At 44.6% G+C, this 18,349-nt stretch overlaps 2 non-coding genes across 2 annotated transcripts; both read right to left on the bottom strand.

The window, feature by feature from the left end:
- Positions 1 to 13,743: 13,743 nt before the first annotated feature.
- On the bottom strand, positions 13,744 to 13,815 carry trnap-agg (transfer RNA proline (anticodon AGG)). Its single transcript has one exon. It is a non-coding gene; the product is annotated as a tRNA-Pro (tRNA).
- A 1,327-nt stretch (positions 13,816 to 15,142) lies between these two features.
- Positions 15,143 to 15,214, bottom strand: trnap-agg (transfer RNA proline (anticodon AGG)). The gene has a single exon. It is a non-coding gene; the product is annotated as a tRNA-Pro (tRNA).
- Positions 15,215 to 18,349: the final 3,135 nt, after the last annotated feature.

The following is an 18,349-nucleotide window of genomic DNA, read 5'->3' as shown; positions in this document are numbered from 1 at the left end:
GATCTTGGGGGTGGGCACGATACACGGAATCCAAAGTACCATCAGGGTGTACACCCCACCCCTGGCGTCGTTGCCCACCTCTCAAGGTTAAATACACGTAGACATTGAGGGCTAGCAGGAGGGACCATGCGCTTACCTGCTGCTCTCTGGCAGGTAGCTCCATGCCCTCCTGGGTTTTAAATGCACCTTAGAACACACATGCATCAACACTACAATGAGCAGGTGGAGGGAGGTTTGGAGTCTTCTCCCACCCCCATTCTCTGCGACCTGCGGAGTCGGGGCGGTCTGCCTCCCCCCACCGCAGGGAAAAGGGTAACACCACCTGGGTCTGGGTGCAGTTCCCCCCTCCAGGGGCAAGGGTACCTAGACCCGGTTTGTAGAGTACGCTTGGGGAGTGTGATCGTGTGTACAGCGTCTCTTTATGTCTGTCTCCACGTTGGTTGAGTGTGGAGTAAGTGCATATGAGAGCATGAGGGGGGGAATGGATGTTTGTGTCTGTGTGTGCCTGTATGTCTGTGTCTATATGTCAGGTTGGGTATCAGACGCCACCTCTCTGGGGACATCTTAGGCCCTCCAAGGTTTGGAGGCCTATCTCCCCCTACCACCACTTCCCCTGCCAGTGGCGGACTCCCTCAGACATCGGTGTGTTGGTGGTTCTTTGTGTCCGGGGATGGGCGTCCAGGTACACACCGGCTCACTCCTTGGCGGCCGCTTATCGGGGCCTGGAGCCTGGGGCTCGCTCGGGCCACTTCGGAGGTGGGGTGCCCCAGGCCGAGAGGCCGGGGGCTCGGTCACTCAGGCACGGCTGGCTGCCGGCGGAGCTCACGGGCACGTCACTGCAACTCCCCCTGGCTTCTGCTCCGCGGCTGCTGAGTGAGCCCTCATCTGGGACTCTCCTCAGCTCTTTCCGGGACAGTGGCGCAGCTGCCCCTCTGTTGGTCTTCCTTGGTCTCTTGTGTTCTGGGGGCCTCTGGATGTCTGGAGTTTTGATCTCCTCCACACCTGCTTCACGCCCTGGAGGACGGGGCTGTGGCCCCCCCACACCCTCTAGCAGATCATTACATGAAGGAACCTTTTAAAAAAACAAAAAACAAGCGCGTCCATGCTCACAGGTGTACACACGGGTGATCACACCCACAAACTACACCCTTTTTGGCTCCTACCTCAAAGCACACTGTGTTCTGTTGATCTTATGTGCTGCACAATAATGTTTAACATTTAGTATTTACTGTCATATTCCCATATATCATTGTGATGTTGTTTATTCTATTACTCTTGTTCTCTTCTGCTTGTTTTCTTTTTTCTTTCTCAGCAGGTGATCCAGGTGATTGATATATGCATTTTTTTTCTTTTTTTTTTTTCTGCCCGTTCTGTTGGTTTTTGTTTTTTGCCCTTCTCCCCCGTCCCTCTTCTCAGCTGTTTCTCTTTCCCTCTTTCTTTCTCCCCTTCTTTCCCCCAGTCAAGTCTGTCCCGTATTCAGTAAGTGAAAATAAAATAAACAATAAAAGGTGAATCAAATGGACCATTACGGCAAGGCTGGGATGGTCAGTTTGGTAAAGTAAATCCGTTGGGCATCTTTCTTTGCCTTTAGACAACAATTCTGATGGCAAAAGAGCCAAACGGGACAGGCAAAAAGAAAAAAAAAAAAAAAAGGAGAACAACTGAGATAATCCATCCACAATACGAGGTTAGTCATTCATATACTGCTGCATGGGCTGGGCTGTAGTTACATCCTAAGGTTTTAAAAACTGAGCTTAAATAAATGATTAGTGGTAATAAAAGCTGAGGGATGTCAACAGTGATCACTGACTGTTTTAGGAGCTTTTTGAGATCAAATAGAAGAAAATACAAAACATTAAACATGTTAACAACACAAAAGCCATATTAAACGCAGACTACTTTAGGCCCGGAAGTAGGATTCATCACTTAACGACCGGATAGCTGGACTGGCCATAGGCGCTAGTGATGGGATTTCCGGCTCTTTTTAGAGAACCGGCTCTTTCTGAATGAGTTGAAGTTATGATCTGTTTCTGAGAGACAAATAACACCAGGATCCTTTTCTATGTAGCTGACAGCTGGTAACTGTGCAGGGGCGGATCTAGCAAAGTTTTTGCCAGGGGGGCAGGTAGGGCATTAACAGGAAAAGGGGGCACAAAGACATACTTTTCTTTCTTATTCTCATTTAAAACGTTTCACTTTTATTAAATAATCATCTGAATCTTGCAACCAAAGTTTTTATATGACATACAATGTATATAAATCATACATATACCAACAAGACAGTGTACATCACTGTCACAACAGCGTCCGTTTTCATTCAAAGGCTTTATGGCTTTTCCTATAATACCTGGTCTCTAGTCAAAATGCCCGGGCCCATTTTTTGTCCCAGTCCAGCCCTGGTCAAAGTAACAGGTAACAATTTAGAAACACCAGCTGACCTAACACCACAAATTTAAACTTAATAGCATTTTAATATATTTGCAAAAGATGCTCACTGCAAATGTATTCTAGTTAAACTGTTGCACCGACACAAATGGTCTACTATATCAGCAATCATATCAATAGTCCAATGAATCACAACAGAAAAGTTTTGACCTCTGAACTTTGGCTTCATAGAGACCCACTGTTGGGCTTCTAAATTTGTGATATATGATACTCTGGCCTCAGCACTTCATCCAGTCCCCTACCACCCCCTGTTGGTGGACAACATTATAGCTTCAACTTCTCCAATGTTTCTATACCACAGAATTATAAACATTCTTAATAAATCAATCAATAAATAAATGGAAACAAAACTTAGGTTTTGGTAGATTTGTCACACTTAAATGTTAATAAAATTCTAATAATAGCCAAAGAAAACCGAATGAACTACAAAATGCTTTTAAAAAAATATGATTTGAGTGAAACAGCAAAGAAACAAGGTCAGTGACGTCTGTCAGTCTCCAAAGAGCTAACGGTGTGTTCACACCGAACGCGATAGACGCGACCAGAGTGTCAGGTTTACATGTAAAGTCAATGGAGAAGCGTAATGAAGCGCGACTGGGGTTCCCACGAAAACGTGGTGGTCGCGTGTCCTAGTAGCGCAACTGACGCGTTTAACGCACGAATAAAAATACACACGTCAGTTTGTGTGGTGCATTTTGTGCATTCGCGCATATCGTGTCAACCGCTCGAGTTGGAAAAATCTGAACTCCAGCGTGAAGTCGCGCCGCGACAACCAATCAGGAGCCTGGTGACGTGGCTCTGACCTAGGTCAAAGGGGCAGGTCCAGCCAAAGCCCTTCATTCTTCATTCAATATGTGCCGCACCCACAGCTATGTAATTGTAGCATCAGATGTACCGCAGCACTGATAACTTTTTACTCGCCCCTTGTGATCACCTGGCCATCCTGGTGTCCCTGAAGAGGCCACACCAGTCTCCAACGGAGCATTTCCTCCTCAGCCTTGTTCCTGCTCTGGAGAGCATGCCGCCTCAGATACGAGTATTAGTGAAATTTCAAATTTAGAAATTAGTTTTTGAAAACAGCTAAGCTGTGTTAAATTTGGAAACATTGGACCCGAGCGATCAGTAGTTTTCTGATGAGGCAGCAGCTCTGCAGGGCAGAAACAATGTTCGTAGTTTTCTCCTCCTTCTCCCTGAAGCTCTAACACTTTAAGCTGGGTCCTTTTTATTCCTGTCTCTCTGTAAATACTTATATTTGATATATTTATGTTTAATGTGTTTCTGTTTGAGAATTTTAATATTATTTCAAATAAAAAAATTTAATGACTAATGTCTCAGTTCAACTACACAGCAAATATTGGCACACAGCTTGAAACATGTAGAATTTATCTCATGTTATACTAATGAAAAAATATACTGCTATATAGGAACATAGTGAAGACCAATTATTTAAAAGAATAAAGAGAGGTTAGTTTATTTTGGAGTCAACCTCCATTTATTAAGAATATTTAAAAACAGGCAGGAACGCTCTTCAGAGGTTTGTGGGTGGCTCAGAGCCGTTGTGGGGAAGTTGCTGGGACTTCAAACAGGCTTCTTTTGGCTGCCAAGACGCTGCCCCCTCCACCGAGAAGTGGGCCCTGAACCTCTCCCTCACCAGGACGGCCTCTCTGGAGGAGTTGTTGGCTGCTACACGACCCAGGCCTGTTTTGAAAAATTAACCTGTGATAAGACAGCATATCAAGATATATTATCATATAACTAAAGATGAACTGTTCACAGTTTTATCTAGCTCTCAGTTTTAAGAAAGGCTGGTGACCCCTGCTATAGAGTCTGACAGCTGCAGGGATTATATACAAATATTCAACTGAATCTATACCAGAATTAAACCAGGTCTAAATAAAAAAAGGACTTTATAAGATAGACCTGAGTATCACTAGCAATCAGAGGTGGAAAGAGTACTCACTCAAGTACAAGTACTGTTACACTGGTTAAGTTGTACTCAATTACAAGTAAAAGTACTGGTGTTAAAAAAATACTTGAGTAAAAGTACAAAGTACTCTTCTCAAAAACTACTGTAAGTATTAATAACTTTTTAACAGACTGTTTTATTCTGTCGTCAATAGCAGGCATTCGACTCGATTCACCAGTATAAATATTTATGTTCAAAGCACATTTCTCAGATGAACAAGGTATAGAAAGGTAACTTGTTTTGTAAATAAATGTAGATATAAAAGGAGGAATTTTGTTTGTTAAAACAATGACAAAAATGTTTCTGAACATGCGTAGAACCGTTTAAACTTTTCCCCATACACTGAACAACAGGCAGGTAAGTGTCTTAAACTCTTAGCGTTTCTGTCACACTTTACTTTCTGAACCTTTTGTTCAGTTTCAGCACGAGCTGGTTTTCTAAATTAACAGAGGCAATCCGACTTCGTTTGGCTGTGAAGAGTAGACCAGCACAGCTAAAAAGTCGTTCACACGCAGCAGAAGCAGGCAGAGCTGTGTTCAGTTTAAGAGAGAGGCTTTTGATGGCTGAGGAGTGCAGCAGCTCCATGGTGTCTGTGGCACAAGCAAGATAACCATCAAGCTCAGCTGCACTTTGGTCTGGAGAAGAATTCATCTTCATCAGATGACTCTCTTTGCTGATCCTCACTCTCATGCTCTGTCGTTTCAAGATGTTGTTTGATGTATGTCAAGGCTGTAATTGCAAGTAGATAACACAATTTTGTTATTTAAATTTCAGTGATTATTCCTGAACACAAATTTAAAATCGGCAAATTCTCAAAAAGGATTGTTTAGTATTCAGGACAGACCATCAATAACTTACAACGTATTAGGTGAAATACTCACTTAAGCATGTGTTCAAATGTAAGATTACACAAAAGTGGGATCACATGAATCCTTACCAGCCTCTATTACATCTGCTCTGTCAGTCCAGGAAGTCTTGAACTTGGGTAAGAGGACTGCAGCTGCAGCCAACTCTGGATCCTCCATCATCGTCCAAAACGCTTTTGAAGGCCATTTTGCAGGGCTCTGATGAGTGGCACGCATGTCATGCTTGATGTCTCCAGCCTGCTAAGTTTGGACAGTAGTTGTTGGATTACTGGCAGGAGCCATCCCATAAAGGAAGTGGACTCAGACTGAAGGATGTTTGAAGCTTTCACCAGTGGCTTCATGGTGGTACAGTACTCCCTTAGGAATGCAACTTCTGCAGGACTCAACCTGTAAGACACAACAACAAAACCCACCATGACTATAATAGGGATCTTCTGATTTAATATTAAGAGTCTGCTCACGTTTTTAACCATACATTAAGGAAAATTCACAAAATTTGCAACCATATTGGTAGGTGTCCAATTTTACTCACATTTTCACCTTGAACTCACAAATGCTCCTGATGGCATCTTCCTCCTTCTCATCAATGATGCGTATTATCCTTTCAATGGCAAGGTAGGTTGAATTCCACCGTGTTGCATTGGGACAGATGATCTGTAGCTCACACTTGTCCTCTACCACTTCATTAGCCAAATGAGATCGGCCAGTTTTGTTCCAAATGGCCTGGCATTTTGCAAAGGTTGCACGGGAGAGCCTCTTGTAGGTGTCACTCATGCTCTCTGCTAGGGCAGCGTCAGATGTTGCCACAAGGTTTAGCAGGTGACATGCACATCGCTGATGAGGCGGGAGTTGATACTCCAAACCAGAGTCTTCATCAAGAATTGCACTTGCCTCATGGTAGTCAATATGGTCAGTCAGGTCAAGAGTTTCTGGGTCTGCTTCATCTTCAGCTTCATCTGCATCATTTTGTGCCCCAAACACGTGGAAGGCCTTGACAGAGTTGGATCCATTATCAGTTGTGGTTCTTACAACTTTGCCTCTAATCTTGTATTGACAATGGATATCATCAAGCGCACCAGCAAGCAAGTCAAATGTGTGAGACCCTCTCAATCAATTCCCGTGGCTGGATTGGTAAAGGGCAGAGAGCTCCAGTCCGACTCAGACGCCAGCAAGGTGGAGGTGGAGTACTGGTTTGGGCTGGTATCATCAAAGATGAGCTTGTGGGGCCTTTTCGGGTTGAGGATGGAGTCAAGCTCAACTCCCAGTCCTACTGCCAGTTTCTGGAAGACACCTTCTTCAAGCAGTGGTACAGGAAGAAGTCTGCATCCTTCAAGAAAAACATGATTTTCATGCAGGACAATGCTCCATCACACGCGTCCAAGTACTCCACAGCGTGGCTGGCAAGAAAGGGTATAAAAGAAGAAAAACTAATGACATGGCCTCCTTGTTCACCTGATCTGAACCCCATTGAGAACCTGTGGTCCATCATCAAATGTGAGATTTACAAGGAGGGAAAACAGTACACCTCTCTGAACAGTGTCTGGGAGGCTGTGGTTGCTGCTGCACGCAATGTTGATGGTGAACAGATCAAAACACTGACAGAATCCATGGATGGCAGGCTTTTGAGTGTCCTTGCAAAGAAAGGTGGCTATATTGGTCGCTGATTTGTTTTTGTTTTGTTTTTGAATGTCAGAAATGTATATTTGTGAATGTGGAGATGTTATATTGGTTTCACTGGTAAAAATAAATAATTGAAATGGGTATATATTTGTTTTTTGTTAAGTTGCCTAATAATTCTGCACAGTAATAGTCACCTGCACACACAGATATCCCCCTAAAATAGCTAAAACTAAAAACAAACTAAAAACTACTTCCAAAAACATTCAGCTTTGATATTAATGAGTTTTTTGGGTTCATTGAGAACATGGTTGTTGTTCAATAATAACATTATTCCTCAAAAATACAACTTGCCTAATAATTCTGCACTCCCTGTAAAGCTCTGACTTGTATTATGAGTCTGAGTCTGTGGTCTGGGAGAGAGTCTGTAACTCGGTCTGCAGAATACAGTAAATAATGACCAATGTTGGGCAATTAATTATATAGTTACTTCTTCAAAAAAGTAACGTTGTTGTTTGTCATACAAACAACAAAGTTTTTGCAGCTGTTTACCTAAAAATGCAGCCAAGGCGTTTTTTAAACAAACATTTCAAACTATTTACAGAACAATCAGCTGTTCTGCATCAAATCTGATGCCACACAAATTATTTGTGCCACTCCAAAAATAATTTCTGTCCACTATGAGATGAAGGAGAACAACAGCCTGATACCTGCAGGCCTGACAACAGGAGATGTATCACTGCTGTAACACCTGTAACACTCAGCAGTCGCCTCATTGTTCTGACACACAACAAAACTATTGACTACACTACACACTAACTACACACTAACTACACACTAACTACACACTAACTACACAAGATTTGCGCTAAACGTCACAAATCTCTCACATCTCAAACACGCCGTCACTCCTAAAACTTCCCCCTCCCTAAACAACTAAATGCCATGTTGCCATATCACGTTTTGATTGATCCACATAGTACATTTGTTCACAGGCTTTCGAGCGTTTTCCTTATAAAACGCCGTTTTTACCGTTTCTTCCTGTAGTAAATATAAACAACGACAGTATTCAGGAAGAAAACCAAACATTGCAGATATTTTTATCATAACTCTGGTTTTACGTGGCCGATCAACACAATTTAAAAACTGGTATAAAGTCCACACTTTGTCCGTCAGTTGTTCCGTCTGTCCTGCTCACATCTCCAATGGTTGTACATGCTGTCATTAACGTGGCTTCACTCGCCGCTTTGCTCGCTAAAACACCGGTGTCGGCACATAAGGACGCTGTCATAGCCTTTCAACCATGTGGATTAGCTGCGTATATATGAATGTGAATCGCATGATTGGCTGGACTGTGGGATAAGGTAAGATAAGAGAGAGAGATAAGATAGAACTTTATTAATCCCTCGGGTGGGTTCCTCTGGGAAATTCGACTTCCAAAAAAAGCACAGCAACGACCGAAGTTAGTTACAGAACTGTTATATATATATATATATATATATATATATATATATATATATATATATATATATATATATATATATATATATATATATATATATATATATATATATATATATATATATTAAACTACACGCCTTTGGAACAGAGGATCGCAAGTTCGATTCCTGCCTGGGGCGTCTGTATCCAGTAAGGGTCCTAAGGCTAGACCCCCTATGCTAAGCAAGCCTACCGCAGACATGAGCGAGACAGATAAATATGAAGGCATGCCGGCTCGGACGTCGCCCGGATCAACAAGGTCCGCGTCAGGTGTTGAGGAACCAGGGCACCCTGACGAAAAGTGGGCTACTGGAACAAGAAGGCATCGGTGGGCAAGGGACGAAAACAGGGCGTTGTTGGAATGCTACTACGCAAGTAACCCCGGCGGAAGGGGCTACATGAATAGGATGACGGACCTATGGATTCTTCGATACCCAACATCCACAATGACGGCGAAACAACTAGTAGCTCAGTGTTCCAACATTCGAAAGAAGGGACTGCTCTCACAGCTAGAGATTGACGAGGTACAACACAAATGCTACGGCAAGGAGGAGTCAGGACGCCAGGTCAGGGGGGAGATATCATCACCCCCACCCGAGATTGGGTACATAGCCCCAAGTGCGATAGGAGAAGGATCGTTGAGTGCGAGAGGAGCTGACCTGAAAAATAGGATCATGGCCAAGCTTGAAACCTGGATCCCCCGTAGCCGGTTACCAAGATTACGTGAAGTACCCTCAGAAGGGCTGCTAGATGATGTTAATGCAGCACTACGGGCAATACCTACAACCACGATTACCGACACTAACAAGCTGATCTACAATACGGCAGCAGTGATCAGTGAGATGCTTGGCTACAAGTTGAACAGCCACAAGGGGCAGTACCCTCCATGGAGAAGGAGGCTAGAGGGCAAGATCAAAGTAGCACGGAGGGAGGTTAGCCAACTAACGGAGTTGCAGAAAGGTGCGACAAATAAGGTGCCTAAGAAATACAGCAAGCTGTCCATACCTGAGGCCTTGGAAACTGCCAAGCAAAGACTCACAGCCTTGGCCAGCCGCTTGAGGAGGTACACCAGAGAGATAGAAGGCAGGAGAATAAACCAGCTGTTCTCCACAGAACCAGCAAAGGTGTACTCTCAGTGGCAAGGGAACAATAAGAGAACAGCACCACCAAGACTGGAGACGGAGCAATACTGGAAGAGCATATGGGAGAAGGATGCAACCCATAACGGCAATGCTCAGTGGCTAGTGGATCTGAGGGCAGACCACAGCGACCTCCCTGAACAGGGTCCAGTAACCATCACAGTGGCAGATATCCAAGAAAGGGTCTCCAGTATGAAGAGTTGGACAGCACCAGGGCCCGACATGGTTCACGCCTACTGGCTGAAGAAGCTGACTGCACTCCACGAGCGTCTGGCAGCACAAATGAACCAGCTGCTAGTTAACGAGAGACACCCGGAATGGCTAACTGAAGGCCGGACGGTCCTGATCCCCAAGGACCCCAAGAAGGGACCGGTCCCCTCCAACTACCGACCAATAACCTGCCTCAGTACTACATGGAAGCTCCTGTCAGGCATCATATCGGCTAAGATGAACAGGCACATGGGTCAATACATGAGCGGGACACAGAAAGGAATTGGCAAGAATACCAGAGGTGCAAAACACCAGCTACTGGTAGACAGAACAATCAGCCGAGACTGCAAGACCAGACTGACCAACCTGTGCACTGCCTGGATTGATTACAAGAAGGCCTATGACTCAATGCCCCACAGCTGGATACTGGAATGCCTAGAATTGTACAAGATCAATGGGACCCTAAGAGCCTTCATCAGGAACTCAATGGGGATGTGGCGTACAACACTAGAGGCCAACTCCAAGCCCATAGCACAAGTTACCATCAAGTGCGGGATCTACCAAGGAGATGCTCTGTCCCCACTGCTGTTCTGCATAGGCCTGAACCCCCTCAGTGAGATCATTAACAAGACTGGCTACGGATACCGACTACGGAACGGAGCAGTTGTCAGCCACCTCCTGTACATGGATGACATCAAGCTGTATGCCAAGAGTGAACGAGACATCGATTCACTGATCCACACTACCAGGCTATACAGCAATGACATTGGAATGTCGTTCGGACTGGAGAAGTGTAGTCGGATGGTAACAAAGAGAGGGAAGGTAGTCAGAACTGAGGGGATTGAACTACCAGAAGGCAACATTGCAGACATAGAGGACAGTTACAAGTACCTGGGGATCCCGCAGGCAAATGGGAACCATGAAGAGGCCGCTAGAAAGGCTGCAACCACCAAGTACCTGCAGAGGGTCAGGCAAGTCCTGAGGAGTCAGCTGAATGGTAAGAACAAGATCCGGGCCATCAACACGTACGCCCTGCCCGTGATCAGGTACCCTGTTGGGGTAATAGGCTGGCCAAAGGAGGAGATAGAAGCCACTGACATAAAGACAAGAAAGCTCCTGACCATGCATGGAGGGTTTCACCCCAAGTCCAGCACCCTGAGGCTGTACGCTAAGCGGAAGGAAGGGGGCCGGGGACTGGTGAGTGTCAGCACCACAGTCCAGGATGAGACAAGGAACATCCAAGAATACATTGGGAAGATGGCCCCAACTGACCGAGTGCTCAGTGAATACCTCAGGCAGCAGAAACCCAAGAAAGAGGAGGGAGACGAGGAACCATCATGGAAGGACAGGCCCCTGCACGGTATGTACCACCGGCAGATAGAGGAGGTGGCTGATATCCAGAAATCCTACCAGTGGCTGGACAAAGCTGGACTGAAAGACAGCACAGAGGCACTAATCATGGCAGCACAAGAACAAGCTCTGAGTACAAGATCCATAGAGGCTGGGGTCTATCACACCAGGCAAGACCCCAGGTGCAGGCTGTGTAAAGATGCCCCAGAGACAATCCAGCACATAACAGCAGGGTGCAAGATGCTAGCAGGCAAGGCATACATGGAACGCCATAACCAAGTGGCCGGCATAGTGTACAGGAACATCTGTGCCGAGTATAACCTGGAAGTCCCGAGGTCAAAATGGGAGATGCCCCCAAGGGTGGTGGAGAATGACCGAGCTAAGATCCTGTGGGACTTCCAGATACAGACGGACAAAATGGTGGTGGCTAACCAACCGGACATAGTGGTGGTAGACAAACAGAAGAAGACGGCCGTAGTGATCGATGTAGCGGTTCCGAATGACAGCAATATCAGGAAGAAGGAACACGAGAAGCTGGAGAAATACCAAGGGCTCAGAGAAGAGCTCGAGAGGATGTGGAGGGTGAAGGTAACGGTGGTCCCCGTGGTAATCGGAGCACTAGGTGCGGTGACTCCCAAGCTAGGCGAGTGGCTCCAGCAGATCCCGGGAATAACATCGGAGATCTCTGTCCAGAAGAGCGCAGTCCTGGGAACAGCTAAGATACTGCGCAGGACCCTCAAGCTCCCAGGCCTCTGGTAGAGGACCCGAGCTTGAAGGATAAACCGCCCGCAGGGGCGCGCTGGGTGTTTTTTTTATATATATATATATATATATATATATATACACACACACACACATATATATAAATACAGAGACAAATATAAATAAAATATACAAAGGGGATAAATAGAATAAATAGGAATAAAAATAAAAATACAAGTGAATTGCACATTTCAAGTATTGAGTCTATTGCACTGTTGACTATTTACAAAAAGTATTGCACAGTGAGGTGAAGAGGCACTACAGCTTAGTTGTTCCCCCCTCCTTTGTCCTCCTGTTTCCCCTCCCTCTCCCCTCCAGAGAGGAGTTAAACAGTCTGATGGCGTGTGGGACAAAGGAGTTTTTAAGTCTGTTAGTTCTTGTCTTTGGGAGAAGCAACCTGTCACTGAACAGACTCTTCTGATTGTTAATGGCCGTGTGCAGAGGATGCCCAGCATTGTTCATAATGTCCAGCAGTTTCTTTAATGTCCTTTTCTCTGCCACTGTCACCAGAGTGTCCAGCTTCATGCCGACCACAGAGCTAGCCCTCCTGATCAGTTTCTCCAGCCTGGATGAGTCCCTCTTTGCTGTGCTGCTCCCCCAGCACACCACAGCATAGGTGGCATCGTTCTGATCCCATACGGGAGCAGCCAGTCACTGACTAACACTGCAGAACGGAATTGTTAAAGTTTTAATGTTAATTTCAATTCAGGTTAGATTTTTTTTCTGTGCGCAGAGACCGTGCCAGAAGTGCGCAATTGCGCACGCGCGCAGCTTAGAGGGACCATTGGTGGTGAGGTCTAGTTTCTTTCATCTGAGGCAGCTGACCAAAATTAAGCACTTTCTTGCATGACAGCAATTTGAAGTAATTCTCTTTATTTTGGGGTGAGTCGATCTCCTGCTTGTCGACTGCAGCTAGCTCAGAATGCTGCTGCACGTCTTTTAACTGGCACTCGTAGATGCGAGCATATCACCCAGTTTTATATTCACTTCATTGGCTGCCCGTGCATTTATTAAGCTGCTTTTATTTGTTTTTAAATGTTTGTCTAATGCTGCCCCTCTGTACCTCTCTCAGCTTCTTCATCCATACATACCTTCCCGGTCCCTCAGGTCGGCAGACCAGCTCCTCCTGAGCGTGCCCAGGACTAATCGTGAGCTCAGAGGGGATCGGGCGTTTGCTGTGCAACACTGTGGCAGCATCAAAACTGTGGAATGAGTTGCCTTTACATGTTAGACAGGACCTTCCTTATCTGTTTTTAAATCACGTCTTAAAACATATTTATTTACTTTGGCTTACAGCAGCAGGACTTGTTGATGTCTCTTCATATGTTTCTTATTAATCATATTATTTTTCAATTTTAAGATATTCTATATGTAATGTAAACTGCTTTCTCTTTGTTTATATTTGTAGTACGTTGGCCAACATTGTTGGATGTAAAGTTCATTATAAATAAAGATGCTATGCTATTCTAAGCAAATATGATATTGAAAATGTGATAAATAAAAATGAATAAAAATAAGACTGCAAGTTTTTTACAGCTGCAAAGTTCACGGGCAGCAGCCTTTTGTGTGTCTCCGTGTGTGCTGCATGAAAAGTTACAAGAAATACATTTTTCAATTATCACAAAATTAACTTTGACACAAGGGGATAAAAAAAAGCAAGGGCTCGTCCTTGACAGTTGACAGATGACTTGACAGTTCATGTACAGTCACTTACTATACTTGCTTTGATAGCGTTTGTCTTCAAACATCTCATTTTGAGTACAGCTTTTTACAGGAGTTCAGTTCACAGGCAGCAGACTCTTTTGTGTCTTTGTCCATTTGAAAAGTTGCAAGAAAGTCATGTTTCTATTCTCAAATAATCCATTTTAACTGAATTGATTAAAACTTTGGGCTCGTCCGGGATTTGAACCCGGGACCTCTCGCACCCTAAGCGAGAATCATACCCCTAGACCAACGAGCCACAGAAAGCAGCGGCTCACATCTGGACTTCTGACATATACTTGTGTGTGAATCCTGCAAAGTTGTGATGTGGCATTTGGTCCTCACTGCTTCATCCAGTACAACACCACCCTCTGCTGGTGGAAAACGTTATAAGTCTTCATCTCGTTAACAGACGCCCCCACTATATGCTGTAGCATTTTTATGGTATCTATGTACCTTTTTCACTAGAGATGTGTAAAAACAGCATTTATTTCTTCAGTTGCACAAACGTAATTATACAAAAAACATTAAAAAGTTTTTAAGGGACAGGAATACACCCCTGTGGATTCCTGCCTCATCCCCGTGGTCTGCCAGGATGGCGCGCCGCTCCTCCGTGACCCCTGTCCTCCACAATCTGAGGCCGCTGTGTCGGACTCCCTGTAAATGACTTTTCAGAATTTCTAGCTGGGATTATACCCAACTACGATCATGTTCTTATTGTGGGAGATTTTAATATCCAATTCTCATGTTTGTTTTTAAATGTTTAAACGGTCTTGCCCCAATTTACCTCTCTGAGCTTCTTCATCCTTACTCACCCCCAGGTCTCTCAAGTCAGCTGACAAGCTGCTCCTGGAGGTACCCAGGTCCAAGAGGAAGCTCGGAGGGGGCGGGGCCTTCTCTGCCCCAGCACATTAGAGAGGCCCCCTCACTGTCCACTTTTAAAACACGTCTTAAAACCCATTTTTACTCCTTGGCTTATGACACAGTCTGACCCTGATTTTATTGTTTTAATCTAATGCCATGATTTTTATTGTTTTAAATGCAATTCTAATTATCATTTTATTCAATTTTATTATTGTTTTTGCTATTTGTGCCAATTTTATTACTTTAAATGTTATTTTAATTGTCATCTTATTTTTTAAAAATATTTCTCTATTTTATATATTTTTTTTTTTAACTTGTTTAATGTATCATGTTTGGCATGTCAAGTGTACAGCACTTTGTGTTCAGCTTGGGGCTGATCTGAAAGTGCTATATAAATAAATTGCTTGCTTGCTATTTAAACAAAACACTTATTTACCGAGTAAAGAGAAATTTCTTGATGCATTCTGATTAACGCACTGTCACAAGACAAGCTGTCAGTTTGATAGTACGGTAATTCTTGACTTGACAGTTCATGTGCAGTCACTTACTATACTTGCTTTGATAGCGTTTGTCTTCAAACATCTCATTTTGAGTACAGCTTTTTACAGGAGTTCAGTTCACAGGCAGCAGACTCTTTTGTGTCTTTGTCCATTTGAAAAGTTGCAAGAAAGTCATGTTTCTATTCTCAAATAATCCATTTTAACTGAATTGATTAAAACTTAGGGCTCGTCCGGGATTTGAACCCGGGACCTCTCGCACCCTAAGCGAGAATCATACCCCTAGACCAACGAGCCACAGAAAGCAGCGGCTCACATCTGGACTTCTGACATATACTTGTGTGCAAAGTTGTGGCATTTTGTCCTCACTGCTTCATCCAGTGCAGCACCGCCCTCTGGTGGTGAAAAATGTGATATCTTCAACTTGAACTTTTAAACGTTCTTTTTTTTTTTCTTTTTTTTTTCTTTCTTTCTTTTCTGTGTGTCCCGTTTGGATCTTTAGCATCAGAATTGTTGTCTTAAGGCCAAGAAAGATGCCAAGCGGATTTATTTTACCAAGTGGATCATCATGGTCTTGCCATATTGGTCCATTTGATTGACCTTTATTATAATTATGAATTTATTTTATTTTCAGTTGCTACAAACGGGACAGACATGACTGGGGGATAGGACAGGGAGAAAGAATGAAAGAAAGAGAGGGAGAGAAAGAAAACCAGAGGGGAGAAGAGACGGTGAGAAGGGGGGGAAGAAAGAAAAAAACAAACAAACAAACAAACAAAAAACAAAACACCTGGATCACCTGTATGGAGAAAAAAAACAGAAGAGAAAGCAAACAACAAAGAGCAACATAATAAAAAAAACAGCACCATCACAATAAACTAGCTAGCAGTAGATATCAGTAGATACTAAATAATAAACGATATTGTGCAGCACGCAAGATAGACAGCGCACAATGTGCTTTGAGGCAGCAGCCAAGAAAGCTGTAGTCCGCGTCTGTGAACACCTGTGTGCACACCTGTGTGCATACCTGTGTGGATCAGCGCGCTTGCATTCCAAAGGTTTCTCCATGTAATGATCTGCTAGAGGGTGTGGGGGGGCCACAGCCCCATCCTCCAGGGTATGAAGCAGGTATGGAGGAGATCAAAACTCCAGACATCCAGAGGCCCCCAGAACACAAGAGACCAAGGAAGACCAACAGAGCCGCGCCACTGTCCCAGAAAGAGCTGAGGAGAGTCCCAGATGAGGGCTCACTCAGCAGCCGCGGAGCAGAAGCCAGGGGGAGTTGCAGTGACGCGCCCGTGAGCTCCGCCGGCAGCCAGCCGTGCCTGAGTGACCGAGCCCCAGGCCGAGAGGCCGGGGGCACCCCACCTCCGAAGTGGCCCGAGCGAGCCCCAGGCTCCAGGCCCCGATAAGCGGCCGCCAAGGAGTGAGCCGGTGTGTACCCGGACGCCCATCCCCGGACACAAAGAACCACCAACGCACCGACACCTGAGGGAGTCCGCCACCGGCAGGGGAAGTGGTGGTGGGTGGAGATAGGCCTCCAAACCTTGGAGGGCCTGAGATGTCCCCAGAGAGGTGGCGTCTGATACCCAACCTGACATATAGACACAGACATACAGGCACACACAGATACAAACATCCATTCCCACCCTCATGCTCTCATATGCACTCACTCCACACTCAACCAACGTGGAGACAGACATAAAGAGACGCTGTACACACGATCACACTCCCCAAGCGTACTCTACAAACCGGGTCTAGGTACCCTTGCCCCTGGAGGGGGGAACTGCACCCAGACCCAGGTGGTGTTACCCTTTTCCCTGCGGTGGGGGGAGGCAGACCGCCCCGACTCCGCAGCAGCAGGAAGGCTCCACACTCCAGACCACAGATGAACGGCCAACTCCTCCTAGCCCCCCCGCTCCAGCAGGTCGCAGAAAATGGGGGTGAGAGAAGACTCCAAACTTTTAAACGTTCTTAACAAAAGAAGTCAAAGACTTTATCTTTGATGTGCATGGTATCCATTATTGCAGATCATATATTATATATCCTGTAGTGTTTGTTTTTCACAATAGTACACGTGGAAGTATTAGTAAAACTGACTATGATGTTAACAAAAGGTAGAAAGAATAAACAGGAAGTGGTCAACGTTCCTGCAAGACCATGGTGCTACATATTACATATAGCAGACAATCAAAACAGGACCACATGTGCAATGTGCAAAAAATGCAAAAAATGCATAAACAAAAATGGTGCAGCACCGGACAGAACAGAACGAGACAGACACAAGACAGTGCAGGAACAAGAGTACAATAGAAATTTGCAAAAGACTTTGTATTGTGCAAAAAGTCACATGTTGTATGAAGGTTTGTGTGTGAGAGAGAAAGAAGAGTGAAGAGGTGATGTCATGTTCTCGGCTTTTTAGGAAACAAACATTTGTTCCACATGACTTTTCCGGTAATTTGTGCCCCACCAGTGAGGCATGCCACACACTTTGAGAATTGCTGCCCTATAGCCCAACAAGCAAAATGAAACCTTTATGGTGCTGTGACATGAGAATCTATTCCAACATAATCTTCTGCTGGTAAAGTTTTTCTTTATTGTTTTTTAATTTCTTAAGACATTGGAGACCTACATAAAAACGATTCAATAAGTCGCTGAGTGGATTTCCCACTATATAGACTATGTGCACCTTAGCATATGCTACTTCCGGTGGGGAAACTCCTGTAGGGCTTCGTTTCCAGTGTGATATTCGCGTCTTGTTTACGGTCGGGTTTTCCAAAAAAAAGGTCAACCAAATGGACGAATCAAGCGGCGATTTACATTTCTCAAGATGTCTTGGGCATTTACCGAATATGTCTGTAGATGATGTTCATCGACTTATCGATATTTTTCCCTCGCACCTCAGAGCAAAAGAGAGAAAGGGTTGAAATTTCTCAGTATTTGTATATAGAGTTCCCTTGTCTTGATGCATGCTCAGTCATCCAGGTAAGTAAATCTCCAAAGGTTGATTCTGTGCATCTGGACGTAGCGTTTTGTGGGAGAAACGTTTCATCCCTCATCCAAGTGACGTCTTCAGTCTCAGCTGACTGCAGGTTTCAATCTTATAAACAGTACATTTGCATAATGACTGGTCAGTTCCTTAATCTTAATTATGCAAATTCTCATGACCATTGATCAACAACCACGCCCAAAACCCACTGATCAAAGACCACTGATCAATGGCCATGAGTACCTACCCTGGAACACCACCAAGTCATTGGTTCAGATATGTGGATGACACCTGGGTGAAAATCAAATCTCAGGACGTTCCACATTTCACGGATCACATTAACTCATCAAATTCACCAGGAAGGATATGAAAAGTGGCAGGTTAGCCTTCTTAGACTGTGAGATTTCCATCAGTAATGGGGGACATCTAAAAGCTGACGTGTA

This window comes from Rhamphochromis longiceps, linkage group LG7, assembly GCF_057381845.1.
Source record: "Rhamphochromis longiceps isolate RC_006_pf linkage group LG7, R_longiceps_female_GT1.1, whole genome shotgun sequence".
In the NCBI taxonomy this organism is placed as follows: Eukaryota; Metazoa; Chordata; class Actinopteri; order Cichliformes; family Cichlidae; genus Rhamphochromis; species Rhamphochromis longiceps.
Note: the sequence above shows the minus strand (reverse complement) of the source record. Positions and strands in the feature narration are given on the sequence as shown.